The sequence below is a fragment of the Panicum hallii genome, chromosome 8 (genome assembly GCF_002211085.1).
Source record: "Panicum hallii strain FIL2 chromosome 8, PHallii_v3.1, whole genome shotgun sequence".
NCBI classification, from domain to species: domain Eukaryota; kingdom Viridiplantae; phylum Streptophyta; class Magnoliopsida; order Poales; family Poaceae; genus Panicum; species Panicum hallii.
This window is the reverse complement of record NC_038049.1, coordinates 4,405,245-4,427,442: the sequence shown is the minus strand read 5'-3', so window position 1 is coordinate 4,427,442 and position 22,198 is coordinate 4,405,245. Positions and strand designations below refer to the sequence as shown.

At 44.2% G+C, this 22,198-nt stretch overlaps 1 pseudogene; it reads left to right on the top strand.

The window, feature by feature from the left end:
* The first annotated feature begins 12,419 nt into the window (after positions 1–12,419).
* LOC112903531 lies at positions 12,420–17,370 on the top strand (annotated as a pseudogene).
* Positions 17,371–22,198: the final 4,828 nt, after the last annotated feature.

Sequence of the window (22,198 nt, the reverse complement as noted above, 5' to 3'; positions counted from 1 at the left end):
GAGCTTCCACTGAACATTTTCAGCTGCATCAGTGCCCTGAATTTCCTTTCTCATCACTAGTTTTTAATTTTCCTGAGAAAGATCATTAAATTGCTCCAAGATGACAAAATAAAGTTCAGGATCTGCAGAAAATTATCCTTGTAAGATGCCATTCACAATAAAATACACCCTTAATCTAAAAGCTGCAGGCCATGACGGTGCATGTCCAAGCATTATACAACCACTGTCGGTTTCACCGGTAATTGTCAGTAGCATCATCATGACTGCGAACCATCTGAGCAGGTCGGATTGAACAGGTTCATTGAAAAGACCCTGAAAGCGAAAGCTAGGATCACCATCATATCACAAGAGCCCAGTTGGGGCATGTTACATCACATGGGACATGCACATGGACAAACCCAAAGAGGCACTGAAAGGGATCTTGAAAATTATTTCGCGCGTGCATGACAACAGGAGCAAACCGACACCGAGACATGATGGTGAAGCTGCGGCCAAAAATTGTCAGAATAATCGTCACACTTGCAGATGGATAATAATCTCAATATGTTGAAAGTCACGGGCCTCTACGGACGGTGTAAGGACAAGTGAAATCTTGCAGGTCTACGGCCTTTTCTTTCCTGATGGTTGAAGGGCGGCGAAATCTCCGTCTTCTCTCCACAGCAAAGTCTGACTGCATTATGTATATGCTATAAACACTAACAGAAATGCTACAGGTATCCATCAACATGGATTACCATTAGAATTTACAAGTTATAGCATGACGCATTTTGTCGCAAATTTCAGGGAAAGATAGAATATATATATCACCACGGAAATTTGACGAAGGGTAAAGCAGCATGTCAATTAGTACGCCCATGACTTCCAGTTGTTCAGAAATTGTCACATACTAGCAAGCAGCACAAGGCAGATCCCTGGTTAAATTGGAGTTACGATGACCTTCCAAATACACTCATCAGCAGACACAGCACGTGATAGAGAGAACAGCATTTGAGTTTGTCCACAGACACATTGTATTAAACACAGCATAACACCCCATCGAAGGGTACTAGGTGCCACGGACCAGCATTCGGGCATGCCAGGTTCGCCTAACTGGCTGTGTCGGTCTTCTCCAGTGCTGTCGATGAATGAGAGTGTTAGTGACATGACATGCTGGGGAAAGAGAGAACGAATCTTGAGTGAAGACTGCACAAGGCTGAACTGAACAGTTCGACTTACTGTTGTAGTTAAGGAGCTTCTCGATGAGGTCGCCATGGGTCATCAACATTCGTCCACAGCAGTAGCGGACTAAGTTCAAAGCATCCAGAGCGTCCCTGAAAATAGATGGACACAGAAAACAGTGCTTAATTGGTAAACAATAGCAGGGCCTGTATCAGCAGATGAATTTTCCATTTATATGGAATCAGACGTCTGAAAGTACACTAAACTTGTTACTACCCACCCAGCTCCCTCCCTTAGATTACTCTGGAGACTACATAGAACAGGTTCTTTTATTCGAGAGAACTAAATTAGCACAGGTGGTTCCATACCAGCTGATTCAATTCAAGACAGTCCGCACTCAACTAAACAAGCAACTGCATATGGCACAGCAGCATTTCCAAACAAAACACAATCCAAGATAAAATAGCACAAACATTACTATTGTGATATAAATGTGGATTGTGGAAGTAATTGACAGTCTGTAATGCATACGAGAAAAATATGAGAAACTTCATGTTGAGTGGCATCAAACGTAGCCTTGTGCCTAAAAAGTGGTGTTTGGCTGTTAAGAGAAAGGAGATTAACTGGTATAAAACACCATAGCCTCCTAAACATACCGGTGACGAAAGGTAAAAGAAAAAAAGTAGCAAGCTGAAATGGCTTTGAAACTGAGATAATCTCAAGCAATTGTAGGCCTCCTCAAGTCTTAGCTTAGTATAGGCTTAGCGGCTTTATACAACTTGCAAAATTTCATTAAATTTAGGACATGCTGCGTAGATTGAGTTACCTACCGAAATCAAAATCCTAATTGGAAAATTCCCAACTTCAGTATACCCAGATTCTAGACATATACATGCTGCCACAGGTTCTTGATTCTTGGATAATGCAATTGCAGTATGATAAATGCTTAAAAAAATATGACGCATATGCTCACTCTTATCTAGTATACTGCAGAGCATACAAGATGGTTTCCAAGCAATAACACATAGGTGGAGATCAACAATGGCTACAACAGTTTCATCTTCTTTTGCCAACCTTCTTAACTGTGCATCTTGGCATTGTTTGAAACATATATAAAACTATGTTTTAACTATTTGAAAAAAACATAATATGGGCGACTGAGCATAAACATCAAATTCAGTGGTGATGCTTGATTGCAAAAGTGAAATAATTTGCTTTTGGTTTGCTATCCAAAAATAAGTTTTGATGATCCTAATAACATTCAGACCTACAAATCAAGAAATTAGATTACTTGTACTCTGATGGAACAAACAAATAATAGGTAACTAGTGGCTACTAGGAAATGCTAGTCAAACTGAAGTGCCCTTGGTCCACAAGGACGTGAACATCAACAAAGACTTCGAGCCAAAAATGCTCCAACTCACATCAATAACTATATGTCCTAATCCTAATAAGACACATTCTTTAGTTATAATTACTGCATACTTTTCATGAAGCCAAATAATACAGACTTAGGTGAACACAGCTCATTATTTGCATGAATTACAAGTCATATGTAATAAATGTTTAATTCAAACCATGACAATCCATATCTATATTTTAGAACTAGCATTCTGCTGAACTTGCATGGGAAGCTGCTTATGCTTTTTGAAAAAGGAATCTGTTTGTTAAACCAAGCTCAAAGTGTCAATGAACTTTCCTAGATCATTTCTATGCTATAAAATAATTTTTCTAGTCACTGACTACCTCTGTCAACCTCTGTCAACACATCATATCAAAATCAGAATATAATAAAACATAAGCTCAGGGAGGCAACTGAGTGCAAATAACTAGTTTTATTCATTGACAGAGATATCCAACTGAACAAATCAGAAAAGGAACGTGCATCCATAGTTACTGATTTGCTGTACTTATGGAAATTCCTGTCTCTTGCTTACAGTCGCTTTTTGTTGGAGTTATGGGCTTGGCCCATTCATTCTAATCAATGCATTAAAAGAATTTAAAACCCACTATTAAATGCTAGAGAATCAATGGCTTAATTCCGTACCGGGAATTGAGGAGAATCTCAACCGACTTAAAGGGTGGACTTCGTGTACACCACTTGTGAAGCCGGTAAGAGGAGGACGGTGAACCACACGCGCGGCGCGGCGCGGCGTGATGAGAAGGACGTTTTGATGTAAAGAGCATTAAAGAGCATTAAAACACAGAGTTAATATTGACACTAATGACCGGACAATCAAAGTCATTCATGACGTCCAGGTTCGTTGAACCTGAGGCACCTCACGCCTATATAAACGAGCACCCTCTCCTCCCATCCTCACTCACCTCAGCACTTGATCCAGGTACTCCTTCTTAGGAGACCTCTCCCTTCTCCCTCAGCTGCTTTCTGCCATTCCCATCGCTAGTACTGCGCGCACAGCTCTAGCGAGAGTAGAGCCTCCGGAACCTCCGCTCGCTGAAGGTCCTACACGGGACGCGGGCAATCAGGTTTTTGGGGAGCGTCTTGACGCGACTGCTCGCTCCCTGAACGACTCCTTCGTCTACTTCCCGGAGTGCTCGCTCGTGCGAACGACTCCTTCGTCTACTTCCCGGCGTGACCGCTCGTGCGAACGACTACTTCGTCTACTTCCCGGCGTAACCGTTCGTGGGAACGACTACTTCGTCTACTTCCCGGCGTGACCGTTCATGGGACTGCACTGCGAACCTCTTCCTGCATCGACATAGTTCGGCTACTTCGAGCAAGTCCAGTCGAATAGCATGTCTATTCCAGCTGGTAACGGCGCAATCGGTGCCCCCGGCACTGGTCCCGCCTTGGGGTACTTACTAAACCTATTCTGGTTTAATTATTTGTTCATGCTTATTAGTAAGAATAACATGGACACATGCACATGTCTTATTCACACATTATCGCTCATTTATATTATAAAATTGCTAGTAATATTTGGAATTAAAATATACCGAAAATTGCCTATAATTCTAACAATCCAAAAACCTGATTTTGTTAATAGGCTTTTGGTATCTAGCTTTGCTGCATCAATCAAACCACCACCTTTTGATGGTTCAAATTACAAACGTTGGCAAGAGCGGCTTATACTATGGTTAACACTGTCGAGAGTGATCCATGTAAAAGAGGGTAAGCCTGAACAGTTCTCTCCAGAGGAAGGGAATGCGTTCGATGAGGCTGATATCCTCTTTTGAGGCTTGATCATTAGTGTTCTCGGTGAAAACCTGGTGGATTCTTATATCCGGCTGCCAACTGGCAAAGCATTGTGGGATGCTCTTGAGGCTCAATATGGAGTATCTGACGCCGGGAGTGAGTTGTATATCATGGAGCAGTTTCTTGAATATAGAATGGTCAAAGATCGTTCTGTGGTGGAACAAGCTCATAAAATACATACTCTGACAAAAGATCTCAAAAATTGCAGCAAAGAGTCCCCATGTGTGTTACCCAATAAATTTGTGGCCGGAGGTATAATCTCTAAGCTGCCACCTTCTTGGAGGGACTTTGTTACTTCTCTAAAACACAAGAGACAGGAATTCACCATAGATGGACTCATAGGAACTTTTGATGTTGAGTAGAAGGCGAGAGCAAAGGACGTACATGGGAAAGGAGTTGTTGGTGCTTCTAGTGCCAATCTTGTTCAGAAGAACAACTCCCACAAGAACAAGAAAAAGCCACCGCAGAACCAACCAAAGACTAAGCAGACAACCACTTTTAAGAAGAAGAAGAAGAAGGGAGCTTGCTATGTGTGCGCTAGTACGGAACACTTTGCTGCAAAGTGTCCGAACCGCAAAGGCAACGACTCCGCCAACATGGTTATTAGCGAGCCTGGAGGAACATCGTGGTACGGTAATTTATTACCTACTATTCTTTCAGTCTTTGGTTCACCCGAATGGTGGGTTGACACTGGTGCTAATATTCATGTTTGTGCTGATGCTTCTTTGTTCTCTTCTTACCAGACCGGCGGGACTTCCTCCTTGCTGATGGGGAACGGATCGCATGCGCGTGTTCTTGGTGTTGGTACGGTAAATCTGAAGTTTACTTCGGGGAAGACCGTGCAGCTGAAGAACGTGCAGCATGTCCCCACCATCAAGAAGAATCTAGTCAGCGGCTCTCTACTGTGTAGAGATAGTTTTAAATTAGTCTTTGAGTCTAATAAATGTATCTTGTCTAAGTTTGGTACTTTTGTTGGAAAGAGTTATGAAAGCGGAGGCTTGTTTCGTCTTTTTTTGTCAGATGTTTGTAATAAAGTTGCATACAATGTTATTAACGTTGATGAAACAAATGTTTGGCATTCGAGGCTTTGTCATGTTAATTTTGGTTGTATGATGCACTTAGCTAATTTGAGCTTAATTCCAAAGTTTACTTTTGTCAAAAATTCTAGTATCATGTATGTGTTGAATCAAAACAAACTCGTAAGCCTCATATGACTGCGGAGGCAAGGAGCTTGGCACCCTTAGAATTAATTCATTCTGATTTGTGCGAAATGAATGGAGTGTTGACAAAAGGTAATAAAAACTATTTCATAATTTTGATTGATGATAGTACTAGATTTTGTTACATCTATTTGTTGAAGTCAAAAGATGAAACTTTACACTACTTTAAAATCTATAAAGCTGAAGTAGAAAACCAACTTGAGAGAAAGATCATAAGAGTTAGGTCAGATCGTGGTGGCGAGTATTTCTCAAATTTATTTACTTTATTCTACGAGGAACATGGTATTATTCATGAAAGGACGCTTCCCTATTCACCTCAGTCAAATGGGATTGCCGAAAGAAAGAACCGCACTCTAACGGACTTGGTTAACGCCATGTTAGATACAGCGGGACTTTCCAAGGAATGGTGGGGTGAGGCTATATTGACTGCATGTCATGTCCTAAACCGTGTTCCTACAAAGGATAAACAGATAACTCCATTCGAGGAATGGGAGAAGAAAAGGCCAACACTGTCATACTTACGTACATGGAGTTGTTTAGCAAAAATGAGTATGCCAATAACCAAGAAATGTAAGCTTGGACCTAAAACTGTGGATTGTATCTTTCTAGGTTATGCTATTCACAGCGTTGGGTACAGATTTTTAATAGTGAAATCTGGAGTACCTGACATGCATGTTGGTACTATAATGGAGTCCAGAGATGCTACATTTTTTGAAAATATTTTTCCCATGAGAGATGAAACAAGTTCGTCTAGGCAAGAGTTCATCGAGGATGATGGCTCTGCTGAGCCGATAGAACACAATGAACATACACTTGTGGAAAATCTTGAGGAGGGTAACAATGATGCTCCGAGAAAGAGCAAGAGACAAAGGACTGTAAAGTCTTTTGGTGATGATTTCATTGTATACCTCATAGATGATACACCCAGAACCATTGAAGAGGCATATTCATCTCCTGATGCTGACTATTGGAAGGAAGCAGTGAGGAGTGAGATGGATTCTATTATGTCTAATGGAACCTGGGAGGTCGTTGAACGTCCTTATGGATGTAAACCGGTTGGATGCAAGTGGATGTTCAAGAAAAAGCTTAGGCCAGATGGTACTATTGAAAAGTAAAAGGCTAGGCTTATGGCCAAGGGTTATACCCAAAAATAAGGAGAAGATTTCTTTGACACTTATTCACCAGTTGCCCGATTGACCACAATTCGAGTGTTACTTTTCCTGGCAGCCTCTTATGGTCTTCTCGTTTATCAGATGGACGTTAAGACGGCTTTCCTCAATGGAGAGTTAGAAGAGGAGATCTATATGGATCAGCCGGATGGGTTTGTATCAAAGGATCAAGAAGGAATGGTTTGTAAGTTGTTGAAATCTTTATATGGTCTCAAGCAAGCGCCTAAGCAGTGGCATGAAAAGTTTGATAGAACTTTGACCTCTGCTGGCTTTGTTGTGAACGAAGCTGACAAATGTGTGTACTATCGCTACGGTGGGGCTGAAGGAGTGATTTTGTGCTTGTATGTGGATGACATACTGATCTTTGGCACTAGTCTTAATGTGATTAAGGAAGTCAAAGAGTTTTTATCTCAAAATTTTGAGATGAAGGATCTAGGAGAAGCTGATGTTATCCTTAATATAAAACTGGTAAAAGAGAGTAATGGTGGGGTGATTCTTACACAGTCTCACTATATGGAGAAGGTGTTAAGTCGTTTTGGTTATAGCGACTATAAACCTGTCTCAACACCATATGATGCCAGTTTGATTCTTAGAAAGACCAAAAGGATACTGCGAGATCAGCTGAGATATTCTCAGATCATTGGTTCATTAATGTATTTAGCGAGCGCTACAAGATCTGATATCTCGTTTGCTGTAAGCAAACTGAGCCGGTTTGTTTCAAACCCGGGAGATGATCATTGGAAGGCTCTTGAAAGAGTAATGCGCTATCTAAAGGGGATAATGAACTATGGAATTCACTACACTGGATATCTAAGGGTATTAGAAGGGTATAGTGATTCAAACTGGATCTCTGATGCTGATGAGATAAAGGCCACAAGTGGATATGTGTTTACACTTGGTGGTGGAGCTATTTCCTGAAAGTCTTGCAAGCAGACCATCTTAATGAGGTCAACTATGGAAGCAGAACTCACAGCATTAGATACCGCCACTGTTGAGGCTGAGTGGCTTCGTGAGCTCCTTATGGACTTGCCGATAGTTGAAAAACCGTTATCGGCAATTCTAATGAACTGTGACAATCAAACGGTAATTGTCAAGTTGAACAGTTCAAAGGATAATATGAAGTCATCTAGACATGTGAAAAGACGGTTGAAATCTGTCAGAAAATTGAGAAACTCCGGAGTTATAGCCCTGGACTATGTTCAGACGGCTAAAAATCTGGCAGATCAGTTTACAAAGGGTCTTTCACGAAATGTGATAGACAGTGCATCTATGGAATTGGGCTTGAGACCCACGTGAGTCATTCTATAGTGGAAACCTGTCCTATGTGATCGGAGATCCCGTGAATTAGGATGGTGAAACAAACTAGAGTCTGACTGTGAGAAGAGAACCTTTGTGAAAAAGGGCTCATTCCGTGTATAAGGTGCATTTCTCTTCTAATCTGTATGGCAGGTTGGTCTATACCTTAATGTGTTTCAGGTGGTTTCTTTAAAACAAATGAGTTGTTTTCTTGAAACAAAGATGTTGTCCTACAGAACATCTAAAAGGAACACACCTATATGAGTCTGACTACTGGTCATGGTCTATGAGAACTGGGTATTCTCTAGAAACTCATGAAGGGCCTGGAGTATGACTTATAAGCTCCAAACCGTGGGGATGCTTTTGCAGCCTAGTACTAGTGTAGGACTCTGGTCAAACTTGTTTGCACAAAACTAGCAATTCAAGACATAGTCCATTGCACAGTTGTGAACAAGTGTAGCTTTTGTTCTAGATAGAAGTTTAACTTAAAAGTCTCTGTCGAATACTGGTATATCAATGAGGGAATGAGGGCATTTCTAGTGTGGCTTGAATTTCTTGGTGGGGATTGTTGGAGTTATGGGCGTGGCCCATTCATTCTAATCAATGCATTAAAAGAATTTAAAGCCCACTATTAAATGCTAGGGAATCAATGGCTTAATTCCGTACCGGGAATTGAGGAGGATCTCAACCGACTTAAAGGGTGGACTTCGTGTACACCACTTGTGAAGCCGGTAAGAGGAGGACGGTGAACCACACGCGCGCGCGCGCTCGCTCGCCTCGCCGGGCCGTGGTGCGGCGCGGCGCGGCCGGTCGGGCGATGCGATACGATGCGATGCGATGAGAAGGACGTTTTGCTGCAAAGAGCAGTAAAGAGCATTAAAACACAGAGTTAATGTTGACACTAATGACCGGACAATCAAGGCTCTTTACAACGTCCAGGTTCGTTGAACCTGAGGCACAATAACTGCCGCTCATCAAAGTTATTCATGACGTCCAGGTTCGTTGAACCTGGGGCACCTCATGCCTATATAAACCAGCACCCTCTCCTCCCATCCTCACTCACCTCAGCACTTGATCCACGTACTCCTTCTTAGGAGACCTCTCCCTTCTCCCTCAGCTGCTTTCTGCCATTCCCATCGCTAGTACTGCGCGCACAGCTCTAGCGAGAGCAGAGCCTCCGGAACCTCCGCTCTCTGAAGGTCCTGCACGGGACGCGGGCAATCAGGTTTTTGGGGAGCGTCTTGACGCGACTGCTCGCTCCCTGAACGACTCCTTCGTCTACTTCCCGGAGTGCTCGCTCGTGCGAACGACTCCTTCGTCTACTTCCCGGCGTGACCGCTCGTGCGAACGACTACTTCGTCTACTTTCCGGCGTAACCGTTCATGGGAACGACTACATCGTCTACTTCCCGGCGTGACCGTTCGTGGGACTGCACTGCGAACCTCTTCCTGCATCGATATAGTTCGGCTACTTCGAGCAAGGCCAGTTGAATAGCATGTCTATTCCAGCTGGTAACGGCGCAACTGGTTCCCCCGGCACTGGTCCCGCCTTGGGGTACTTACTAAACCTATTCTGGTTTAATTCTTTGTTCATGTTTATTAGTAAGAATAACATGGACACATGCACATGTCTTATTCACACATTATCACTCATTTACATCATGAAATTGCTAGTAATATTTAGAATTAAAATATACTGAAAATTGCCTATAATTCTAACACTTTTGTGGTGCTAGCATGATTAAATTGAGCCCCTGTAAAAGATAGTATCATAGTAGATTGTTTCTGTCAAGATTGGTAGATTGGTTGACACGCGACACATGCTTTGTTTGTAAAGTTTGGAAAATTATATCTGGGTTCTCCCCTTGCCGTTCTCCTGCTCATTCCTACGGTGGCAGCTCGAGCACCATCTGCTCTGCATCCCATCTCTCCTGATCGACTTCGGAAAGGCACCAACTCTGGCTCACATTCTTGCATTGGACTCCTGTCTCCGATCCCGATTGGCTCTCTGATTTACCTAGTTGTAGTAATGTTGAAAGAAAATGTTGTACTCCCTCCCTTCCACAAAGAGTACAATTCTAGTCTTTTTTCGAACGGATTAGTGGTGGCGTGAAAGAACTTTTATACTCTTATTTGTTTGCCACATGCGGTTAGTTTTGATGTGCAAATTAAATCTGACCACTTAATTAGGCAGGTAGTTGAGATTCAATTTAGGATTGCACTCTTCTTAGGATTTTTTCAAACATAGGGATTGCACTTTTCATAGGACGGAAGACAAGATAGAGAATGAAAGGAAACGGTTGAAGATTTTTTTAAAAAAAAGATAAAAGAAAAAATTCATGTGCATTGAGCACGCAAAAGCGTTCTAAGGAATAGATAAGACCAGATGCGTGTAGTAGCGATGTTCCTTTGGGGCCGGCCTACGTAGATGCAAGCGACTAAGCGAGGGCACATGCCCCTAATCAATATTTGAGATGCTAAGGTACTCCGCTAATATATAATTCTTATATCATGGTTAAGCCGTCGTCCTAGCCACTTTCGGCATGCTTAGAATGTTGGGTAGAATGAGTAACATATGTAAACTAATGGGGCCGACTAAACAAGGGTGTGAGTGTTGGAATTTATGAGCTTGGTCCATTTTTTTACAATAAAAGAATTAAAAACCCACTAATAAATGCTAGGGAGTTATGTGTTTTATCCCGTATGGATATATGAGGAGGATCTCAACTGACTTAAATAGTGGATTATGTGTACACCACTTGTGAAACCAATAAGAGGAGATTGGTGAGCCACACCTGCGCGCGCTCACTCACCACGCTGAGGCCGTGGCTCAGGATGTGATGAGCAATGTTTTGCTATTGAATGCAATGATTCTAGTCATAAAATATTAGCAGTTACCAGTAACTGACACTCATCGAAGATTCGACTCCGCCCGAAGAGATTCAAAGGACGGAGGAAGCGGCTAAGGAGACCTCTCCCTTCACCCGCTGTTTTGGAACTGTTGCCCGCTGAAGATTCTGCATGGGATAGCGGGACAATTAGATTTTTGGGGAGCATCTTCACGCGACTGCTCACCCAGAACCGTGATGTCTTCATCGGCGTACTATTCACCACCCTGCGCACCATCAACCTCGCCATCCCCAACTCCTTCGCTGCCACCAGTACACCTCTGTCCATCGTCGCCGCTTGCACACCTTCATCGATTACGTACCACTACTTCTGGTTCGAGGGACTGTACTGCGAACATCTTCCTACACCAAATTCGTTCGACTACTTCAAGCAGGCTAGTCGAGCATGTCTGCTCCAGCTGGTAACGGTGCATCCGGTGCCTCCGGCACTGGACCCACCTCGGGGTATAATCTGTTACTCCTCTATTTTATTGGATTCATCGTTAAATTTGAGTTAACATTGAACACGTGCACATGCCTTGTTTCACTCACCATAGTCATGAAATTATTAATAAATTGCATGTGTAATTTCAGAATTAAAATGTGCCTGAAAATGCTTAATTATCTAACAGCGAGCACATTGAACTTTGCAAAACCAGGCTGCTTGACTACTTAATTATAGTTTTGGTAAATTATATTACGTGTGACGACTTATAGTTGATCTTGACCTTTTTTTTCTTACAAATAATATGCCAGTGTGCTCCATAAAGCGAAACATGTACTATGATGGGTCTTTTTAGTTGGGATGGGCCTAAACTTCCTAACTCAAAGACATGACCTAATCGGCCACTATATTTTTATTTGTTTAGGAACGTTCCTAATAACACACATGGCTCTAATAAAGCAGTCATCAGCGCGTACACTACACTACCTACTTTTCGGAAGGCTAACCAAAGGTAGCATGCTAATCCTTTAGTATTAAAATCAATATAAAAATTGAAGCCAGCTTGTCAATCAGGCTAAATGCCATGCAATGAAGCATACAAAAACCACACATGGTATCTTTCCACAAAGTTCAAGATGCGTCTCCAACATACGTACGGTATATATAACTTGCACATGTAGCTCCAAAGTGCATACTTTTTTTTGCGTGTGTTTGGTGAGTTGTGCTGGTCGTACGTAGTCGCCACGAAAGTATCCTGCAATAACGTCATCCTCTTTGCATTGGTCACGTCCTTCACATTGCATATATGATATATATGCAATGTCCCTATCACATAGGTGGGATTCCTTACTGTATTATTTTTGGCGCCTCCTCTATACCAAGTTTAGGGAGTATTTGGATCCAGAAAGTTCAGATCATATCAAATATTTGGATGCCAACTAGAAAGACTAAACATGAGCTAATGGTGGTGATGGCAGCGTTGCATCTCCCGGTGGCCGCATCAGCAGCCGCAGCGCCGCCACCGGTGATGGGGCAGCCTAACTGCCGCACCACCTGCGGGAACGTGAGCGTGCCGTACCTCTTCGGCTTCGGGCCCTCCCGCTCAAGGTTTACATTATCACTGATAGGTCTCCGATAATTCCAATATTTCTATTTTACCGGTTGGCTCCGATAGAATTAGATTATCACCTAAAAATATTGATGTTTTAAATTTAGTCTGCTAAATGACTAATCTATATGCATGTGATCATACTTTTTGATACACTAATGGATGGATAAGGACATATGGACAACCCTCACTCTAATCCTTCCATTTACTTTCACTCCATATCGATCGAACTTCCCCATCATTGCTAGAGATATCGCAGATGCTATACCCCGCTGCCGGTCAAGTCCTCGCATCTTTCAATATTATTAGGTATAGATTTTTATGTGATATGGTTCAAAGGGAATATATGTTCATTTCTATGCAAAAAGAGAAAAAAATTTCTAAATTTTATCCGAATTTTTTTCCCGTTCACCGATAGAATTCCCATATATCCGATATTCCCGTTTATCACCGACCTCCGATATATCGATAATGTAAACCCTGCTCTCACTGCTACTGGCCGGGGCTCAACCTCACCTGCAACACGAGGCGCAAGGGCCCACCGCGGCTGCTCCTAGGAGACGGCACCCTCCGGGTCACCGACATCTCCCTCCGCAACGAAACCGTGCGCGTCATGCGCGCCGGCCTCATCCTAAACGCAACCGCCAGCAACCTCACCTCCGGCGGGTGGAACGCCTCCTCCGGCCGCGGCTTCACGGAGCACGGCTACCACCCGTCGTACGCCAACGAGCTCGTCGTCTCCGGCTGCAACGTGGTGGCGACGCTCCTCGCCGACATCGGGGAGAAGACCCCCAGAATCGTCGGCGGCTGCGCCAGCTTCTGCACCGTAATGGACTGCGAGGACGGTCCCATCATCTACGACGCGGCGGGCGAGGCGACGGCGGCGAGCAAGTACTGCACCGGCACCGGCGGCTGCTGCCAGGCTTCCGTCTCCGTCAGCGGCACGCCCAAAGGGGTACAGGCCAAGTGGCTCTACAGCAGCCACGCCGCGGAGCAGCGCCTGCGGCCGGCGAACGTGTTCGTCGCGGAGGAGGGGTGGGTCGACGCGAACGGGCTGCTGGGCGGCGACGGGCTCGAGGAGGCTCCCATTCTCCTCGAGTGGAGCGTCACGCGGGGCCTGCCGCAGGGCCAAGAGCCCAAGACTGCGACGGCGGCATAGGCCGCATGCTCTGCAAGAGCAAACACAGCCATTGCTCGTCCGGGGAACCAGGTCGCTTTACATGCCAATGCGACGAAGGTTACGACGGCAACACTTACCTGGCCGGCGGGTGCCAAGGTTAGTGGCTATTCCTACTTAAACAATCTGGTTTGCGCTTGAATCAAGTAGCAAGTGAATTATATACATTGATCCATCAATCTATCCATATTAATTTTGCATTACATATATATACATTCGGGAAGAACCAAGTCCTTCCGTCCCAGTAGCAAGTGAATTGAGCGGGCTGTTTTTTTTTCGATGGATTTTCTTTTGATACGGATTTTGTTGTGTTTTCAAGCTTTCATTGTACTCTGGTCCATTTAGTTACAGTATTGGTATTCAGTTCTTATTATATACGCTTTGGATCCACCCGTCAGTAATACATGGTGAAAACGTTGTATGCTTTAGAAATAAGTAGAGATAAAGATAAAGATGTATGTACCTATGTTTCTGATTTTCCTTTTCAATTATGTTTGGCATTAATGGATCATTGAATTACAACTTTGGACGTTAAATGCATCAAGGTGCAACAATTTATGCATTCCAATTATATCATTGTTTTTGTTTTTTTGTCACCGGCGATGGTGGGTAACGTAGAAGTACGTTTTATTTTGTACTCTCTCCGTTTCAAAATGTAGGTCGTTTTAGCATTTTTATATTCATAAATTTTGCTATGCATGTAGATATATGTTATAAGATATTTGTTATATCTACATGCATAGTAAACATTATGAATCTAGAAAAGTCAAAATGAACTGCATTTTGGAACAGGGAGTAGATATTTTATTTGAGTTACCCACCACTGCGATTACAGAAATGCAAAGAAAATAGATAGATAGATTTCCAACATCCATGTGTTAATTTGGGGGGTTGATTGGGTTTGGCTGCAGATATCGACGAGTGCAAGCTCCCACGTGAAGAGAGTAGGTGCTTTGGCGAATGTATCAACACGATCGGGTCGATGGATTGCCATTGCCCGCTTGGAACTTATGGCAACCCTGGCGTCAAAGATGCATGGCTGCTTCAAGATTAGCTCCAGTACTAGAGGTCAGTACGTACTACAACCGACCTGCTGTAGTAGCGATCGACGCACTTCGTGCACGAATAGCTCCATCAATCAACCGACATGCATATCCATTTTTGCCGCAGACGCACTGTTGCCGACGGTGGCTCCGGCGCGGGTAGGGAAGCCCAACTGCAGCACCACCTGCGCCGGCGTGCGCGTGCCGTACCCCTTCGGCATCGAGCCCGGCTGCTACCTGCAGGGGTTCAACCTCACCTGCAACACAAGCTATAGCCCCCCGCGGCTACTTCTCGACAAGAACGGCACACTCGAGGTCATCGAGATCTTCTTACCCAACTCCACAATGCGCGTCATCCATCACACCCGCAACACCTTCGACGGCGAACTTTCTGGTGCCGGCGACTGGGTGGTTTACTTCGACCTCCCCGACATTGGCGAGCCCTACATGCTGTCGACGAGGAACGAGCTCATCCTCTTCGGGTGCGACCTGCAGGCGACCCTGTATAATAGGAAAGGCAGCAACAAGACCACTGACAGCATCAGCCACTGCGCCTCCACCTGCAGCTCTGCCAGCGGCCTACAAATCAATAGTGATCCTAGTGCTTGGCCGCTGGTCTCGACGCAGCACACCCACGGCGGGTTCTGTTCCGGCCGCGATGGCTGCTGCCATGCGCCCATCTCCCAGCTGGACAGCGCGCCCAAGGATGATCTGAAGTTCAAAGGGCTCAACCGGACCATCAGCCAGGAATATGGTAGTAATTTGTTGCGCGCAGTTGCGCTCGTCTCAGAGGACGGGCTGACTGATCAGTGGACCGTCTGTGATCTTAAACAGGACTGATCTTTCGTGGTTCCTTTACATGGCATCTCCCCTTGTTCTACGATGGGCGGTTAAGCAAGGCGTCACGGCTCCTGCCAACGGCTCGGGGCCGTGCCTCGGGGACGTACCCAGTGGCCTTTGCAAGAGCAAGGACAGAGTCTGCCGGCGAGATGATGGAGGCTTCACGTGCCACTGCAACACCGGCTACCAGGGGAACCCTTACCTCGACGGCGGATGCCAAGGTCACTCTACTGATCATTTTACTCCTCTGATTATGCATTATTTGTTTTACTGGCATGCATCATGTTTCTTAATTTTCGTTTAATTTATTGGGGGCCTCATCAACTGCTCATTGTGGATGGAAATGTACAGTTATCGACGAGTCCAGCATCACGGTGTTATCAGGCGAACCGTGCTTCGGCGAGTGCATTAACTTTCCTGGTGGACACGAGTGCCGGTGCCCTAGAGGATTCTATGGCAACCCCTCCAAGCCCGGTGGCTGCTCCCCCACAAGGTGATCGCCACTAGGTCCTCGTAATAACTAACGTTTCAATGATGCTTCATTTGGCATTTATACGTGTATATATTCTCCGATCCGTGGTTTGAGAAAATGCATGGTAACATGATGTGTATACATATTTTTAAGGTTTAATCATTGGTTTGTCTGTTGCTAGTGCCCCGACCTTCCTGCTTTTGGTTCTGGGTATAATATTTAAGTGGCGTAGGGTAAAAGTACTAAAACAAAAGTACTTCAAGCAAAATCGTGGGCAGTTGCTGCAAGATGTCCGGTCCCAAAAGGCAGACATTGCAGAAAAAATGATCATACCAGTGGATGAGCTTGCAAAGGCGACAAACAACTTCGATAGAGCTTGCGAGCTTGGTGGAGGAGGCCACGGTACTGTTTACAAAGGTATCTTATCGGATCTACATGTTGTAGCCATTAAGAAGTCAAAGATTACCGTCCAAAGAGAAAAAGATGAGTTCATAAATGAGGTGGCAATCCTCTCACATATCAACCATAGGAATGTGGTCAAACTCTTTGGATGTTGCCTTGAGACTGAGGTCCCATTGTTGGTTTATGAGTTTGTTTGCAATGGAACCCTTTACCACCATCTCCATGATCAAGGACCAAGGTCACTATCATGGGGCAACAGGTTGAGGATCACACCTGAAGTAGCAACTTCTGTTGCCTATCTCCACTCGGCAGATTCAATAATCCATAGGGACATAAAGTCTAGTAACATACTTCTTGATGACATATTGACAGCAAAAGTATCCGATTTTGGAGCTTCAAGGTACATTCCAATTGAGAAAACAGGATTGACAACAAGGGTTCAAGGGAACAATAGGATACTTGGATCCTATGTACTTTTACACTGGCCGCCTCACCGAGAAAAGTGATGTCTACAGTTTTGGTGTAATTCTCGTGGAGTTGCTCGCTAGGAAGAAACCATTTTCATATTTGTCCACCGATGGTGATGGCCTTATTGCCCATTTTGTTGCTCTAATTGCTGAGGGAAACCTTGTCCAGATAATAGACCCACAAGTTATAGAGAAGGGAGGCGAAGAAGGACAAGAAGTTGCTGCACTTGCAGCATCATGTGTAAACGTAAGAGGTGAAGGAAGGCCAACGATGCGACTGGTGGAACATACACTAGAGGGGCTCCGTGGTTCCACAAAGTATAAGAAAGATGATACGGCAGCAGCAGAATTTGAGAACGATCGCATTGTGATTAACCGTCCGTCATCAACTAGAGAAGGACAAAGTTTTGAAGAGTCAAGCAGAAGACACAGTTTGGAGCAGTCGATGTCTGCAAGGTACCCTCGGTAGTACTGAGCGCTCTGTGCTTATGCATTAGTATAAGAGATTAGTTAACTTCTCCTAGCAATAATTTGATATGTGATGATAATATTAGCGGGATCCTCTGATTGCCATTGCTTTTGTTTTGTTAGTATGATTCAGCTTTACACTCCAATAAAAAAATGGATACCAGAATCATATCAGAGTTGGTACAATACTAGATTTGCTTTGTCTTTGTCATAGGGCAGTAGGAGCTCTTTCCGCTGATGAAAAGAATGCAGAAGTTATGCATTGCGCGTCACGGTTAATACATCGATATGTGTCATGTGTTGTTTGTGAGGTTTGGAAAATGAAATCTGGTTCTCCCTGCTCCCCCTTTGCCTGTGTTTATTCCCATGGTGGTAGGTGCAGCTCCCGCTCCTTGGCGTGCACTGCAGGTCCTTGCGGATGGCGCCAGTATTCTTGGTGCACGCGTCCGCGTCCTGCGGAAGAGCCACCTCAAAGCAGAGCATCTCAGCCACGTTGAGATCGCTCGCGTCCGTGTGTTCAGCCTCCATGTCTATCCATCAATCCATGCATGCCAGATGGTTTCAGGGACTCAGGGTATATACGGGCACTACACGCCTCCCCCTTCATATCCCTATCTTACTTCCCGATACAATACATGTTCGGAAATCTTTCTTTTAAAGAACTTTTTTGAAAGGTTTTCTGAAAAAAGCATTTGGCACAAACTTTCTAGAAAAAACATCTTCAACCAAGTTCTCCGTAAAAAACTTCAAAAAGTTCTCACGACAAAATATCTATAAAAACAAGGAGGTAAAAGATTATATGATTAACATAAATGAATATACTTTCAGTAAGCATAATAAAAGAAAGTGTGTGGTGACAAGCAAAAAAAGAATAAGAGAATATAAATTAAGAAGAAAAACTTGGAAAGGAAAAGTTTTGAAATAAAACAAGACAAGCAAAAAGCATGCACGTCTGGCGTGCAGTAAGACCAGCATGTGTACAGTAACGGCGGCGTTCCTTTAGGTACCTACTAGCTACTTTCGGCATGCTTTTGAATAATGTTAGCTAGAATGAGTGCCATATGTTGGTGCGCGGCCCCAACATGCACGTATCGTGTTTTTGTTTTTTTTTTTGTGTGTGTGTGTGTAGCTAGCTTCCACTGTACATCTTTTTGCTCGTGTTTGGTGAGTTGTGTTGGTTGCAGTAGCCATGAACGAGAGTAACCCATGAGACGGCCGGAGGGTGTAAGGTGGGGGGCAAGCGCTGCAGAACTGTGATTCATTTGGCAAGAAAGTAGCTCACAGACAGCGACATTGAATCCGTGCGAGATATGGACGGCTAGCTGAGGACCTGAGGTTGGGAGAGCGAGGACATGTGGAACATGAAATCTCATGCAATTTCCCATTATTATTTGTTGTGTCATCGTCCTGGCCGGAAGGAATCACTGCACGCGCCATGCCCAGCCAATAAATTAAGGTGGTGATTGGATATCAGGCTTCTATAGTGCAGCCCAACATGTTTGGATGGTTGGGTAGACCTCGTAGCCAGGCTTGCGGAGTGCAAAAGGGGCAGCCCAGGCTGCATTGCCGGAAACGGATTTCGATTTTGTTTCCGGCTTGTGCAGGCTGCATTAGCTCCGCACGGCCAATTTTGCAGGCCTGCCTTGTGCGGTCCGCGGTCCGTACTGCAGGGAACAAAATCCTCCGCCTCGCTAGGGTTACCGCTGCACAGTACTCATTTGCGCCGTCCGGGCTCGGCCTCCCTCTCCGCTTGCTCTCGCCCTCGCTCTTCGCTCTCGCAAACGCATGCCATCGCCGAGCTAGGATTTCGCCGCCACCTCTTCCCCGCTCTACAAGCTCGAAGGGGAGCCCGTCGGCTACCTCTTCCCGTCCTTCGGTAGGGCTTCAAGGATCTGTTCTCCATTCCTCGTTGTTTGACTTGTCATTCATGTTCTCTCCCGCCTCCATCGTCTGTGTTCTAATATTGTAGTCATTAGATTGTCCTATCTTTCTTGTAGCCTATAGATTGTTGAGCCAGATGTATGCTATATTGTTGATGTTTGTTTTTGGTTAGATCTGGTAGCCCATGTTTTAGATATCCCTTTGAATGTTGTAGATCTGGTACCCCATGTTGCAGATCTCCCTTTGAATGTTGTAGATGTGGTAGTATTAGGTGTAGATCTTGTGTTTGACTGCTTGTTGCATCATATCATGGCTTGTAATATGCACATCTTCATAGATGATAGATGTACATATTTTTCCATTGCCCTCTAATACAAGAACTTTTATGTTTGTAATAGCCATGGATGATGTTGCCAGTAGGCGCCGCCAACTGATCCTTAGGGGGGCAGCTCTAGTTTCTATCATTAGTGCATGGATGATGATTAGGTTTAGGCGCCAATTGACTGCTAGACCTCCAATTTCTTATGGTCCAATGCTTCCTAGAGATGAGCAGAGACAGAAAAACCTTAGTTTCATTTACAACTCCAATGACATCCAGTGTGTTAATCAGCTTAGGATGAAAAAGGCCCCCTTCTTCCAGCTTTGTGACCTGTTCCGCGATCATGGCCTGCTCAAAGATAGTTTCCACTACAACATAGAAGAGCAGGTTGCAATGTTCCTTTAAGTTGTAGGCCACAATCAAAGGTTTAGGTGCATCTAAGTTCCATTTTCAAGGTCTGTTGAAACAATAAGTAGGTATTTCCAAGAAGTCTTTTATGTAGCAGGGGAACTTAGAGCTGATTCTGCCACCCTCCACCACTGTACACTCCAGAATCCGGCTCCGCAGATGGAATGCCTACTTCTTGTTGAGCTCATTTGGTTTGATTTTATTGCTTGTTTGTGTTTGCTTGTCTGTTGTGCCACTTTAGCTATAGCCGTTGAGTGATCGAGGAAGACATTGAAGGCCAGTACCGCAAGCAAAGTCATAGAAACAAAACCCCAGACCAAAGATCGAATCGATTAGGTTACCAGTTCACAAGTTCCACCATAGTGGTTTATTATTTTTTAATATTATATTAATTTTCATGACTTCTATAAAAATTATAAAGTTTTTCATTTGTGTTAATTGCTCGGAGAGAAATGTATTGTATTTTATATTAGCACCATAACTTAGATCTTTTCAATTAGGATAAGTAGGACACTTATGGTGAAAATTTGCAATGTATTGTGTAGGATGAGAAATTGAGTGTGAGTTTGTTGGCACGCATAGTTTAGCATTAAAATTATATTTACTATATTTTTTAAAATACATGCGTGACGCACGTACACCTATCCTAGTAAAAGGAAACAATGGAAAAAAAATTAAAAGAAAAGGGATAAAAGAAAAAAATCATGCGCAAAAGCGTTAAGGAATAGATAAGACCAAATGCGTGTAGTCGTGGTGGTGTTCTTTTTGGGCCGGCGGCCTATGTAGATGCAATGCAAGCGGCTGAGCGAGGGCACATGCCCCTAATTTTCTGAGATGCTAAGGTACTCAGCAAATTCTTAGTTAAGCCGTCCTAGCCACTTTCGGCATGCTTAGAATGTTGGGTAGAATGAGCAACATATGTAAACTAATGGAGCCAACTAAACGAGGGTGTGAACAGTAGTGAACTTTACAAAACCAGCTGCTTGCATGGACTACTTAATTATAGTTTTGGTAAACTAGATTACGTGTGACTTATAGTTGATCTTGACCCCTTTTTTTCCTTACAAATGATATGCTAGTGTGCTCCATAAAGTGAAACATGTACTATGATAGCTCTTTTTGGTCGGGGTGGGCCTTAACTTGTTAACTCAAAGACATGGCCTAATCGGCCACTATGTATTTATATGTTTAGGAACGTTCCTAATAACACACATGCATGGCTCTAATAAAGCACTCATCAGCGCGTACACGACACGTACTCCCTGCCTTGCGGAAAGCTAACCAGATTAAAGGCAGCATGCTACTAATTCTTCAGTAAAACCAATATAAAAAATAAAGCAGGCAGCTTGTTAGTCAGGCTAAATTAAATGTCAAGCATATAATACAACCACACGCGTCAACTTTCCACAAAGTTTAAGATGCGGCTAGCTCCAACATATGTATACAGGATATGATATAACTTGCACATGTATTCATACTTCTTTTCGCACATGTTTGGTGAGTTGTGTTGGTTGCAGTCGCCACGAAGCTAGCACACCATGCAATGTCTTCCTCCTTTGTCATGCATATGAATAGAGAGGTCGACAATGCAAGTTAAGGAACTCTAGCAGTCAATGGCGAGACTAGAGAGAAGTTTTTGGAGTTTCTCTTGGTCTCTGCTGATCTCTAGTGATCTATGGGCTTGGACAGACGATGGTCGTCGATGGATGTGGCCTGGAATAGAGGACCTGCTAGCTAGGCGGATCCGGCAGGAGGGATGCTGGATCTGAGATGGACGGCTGAGAGGTCAGCCAATAATTGGAAAATGAAATCTCAGGCGTCTGACACAGAATTTGTTAGTTTTCATCCCGGACGGAAGGAAATCCTTCACGCGCCATGCCCAGCCAATAAACCGCGGTGATGTCTAGCAGATCGCCGAGCTGCTGAACATCCGATTTTTCTTCTGTTTTTTGGAAAGAAGTGAACATCCAATTTTGTTTAGTCGAAGTGCGCTTCTCGTGACCAGCAGATCAACTACTTTCAAGTAGTACTGTACAAGTGTAAAGTTAAGCGCAGCAGGGTAGTGGCATGCATGCTGCATGCGCGTGGTTGGTGAGATCTGTCGCCATCCGGACACACGTTGTCCCCACGGCCGGGAACGCGCAAGCAGCTTGCTAGCGGATCTTTCCTTCCATATATCTATGGCCTTCATGTGCTCAGCTCGCACACAGTTCATCACCAA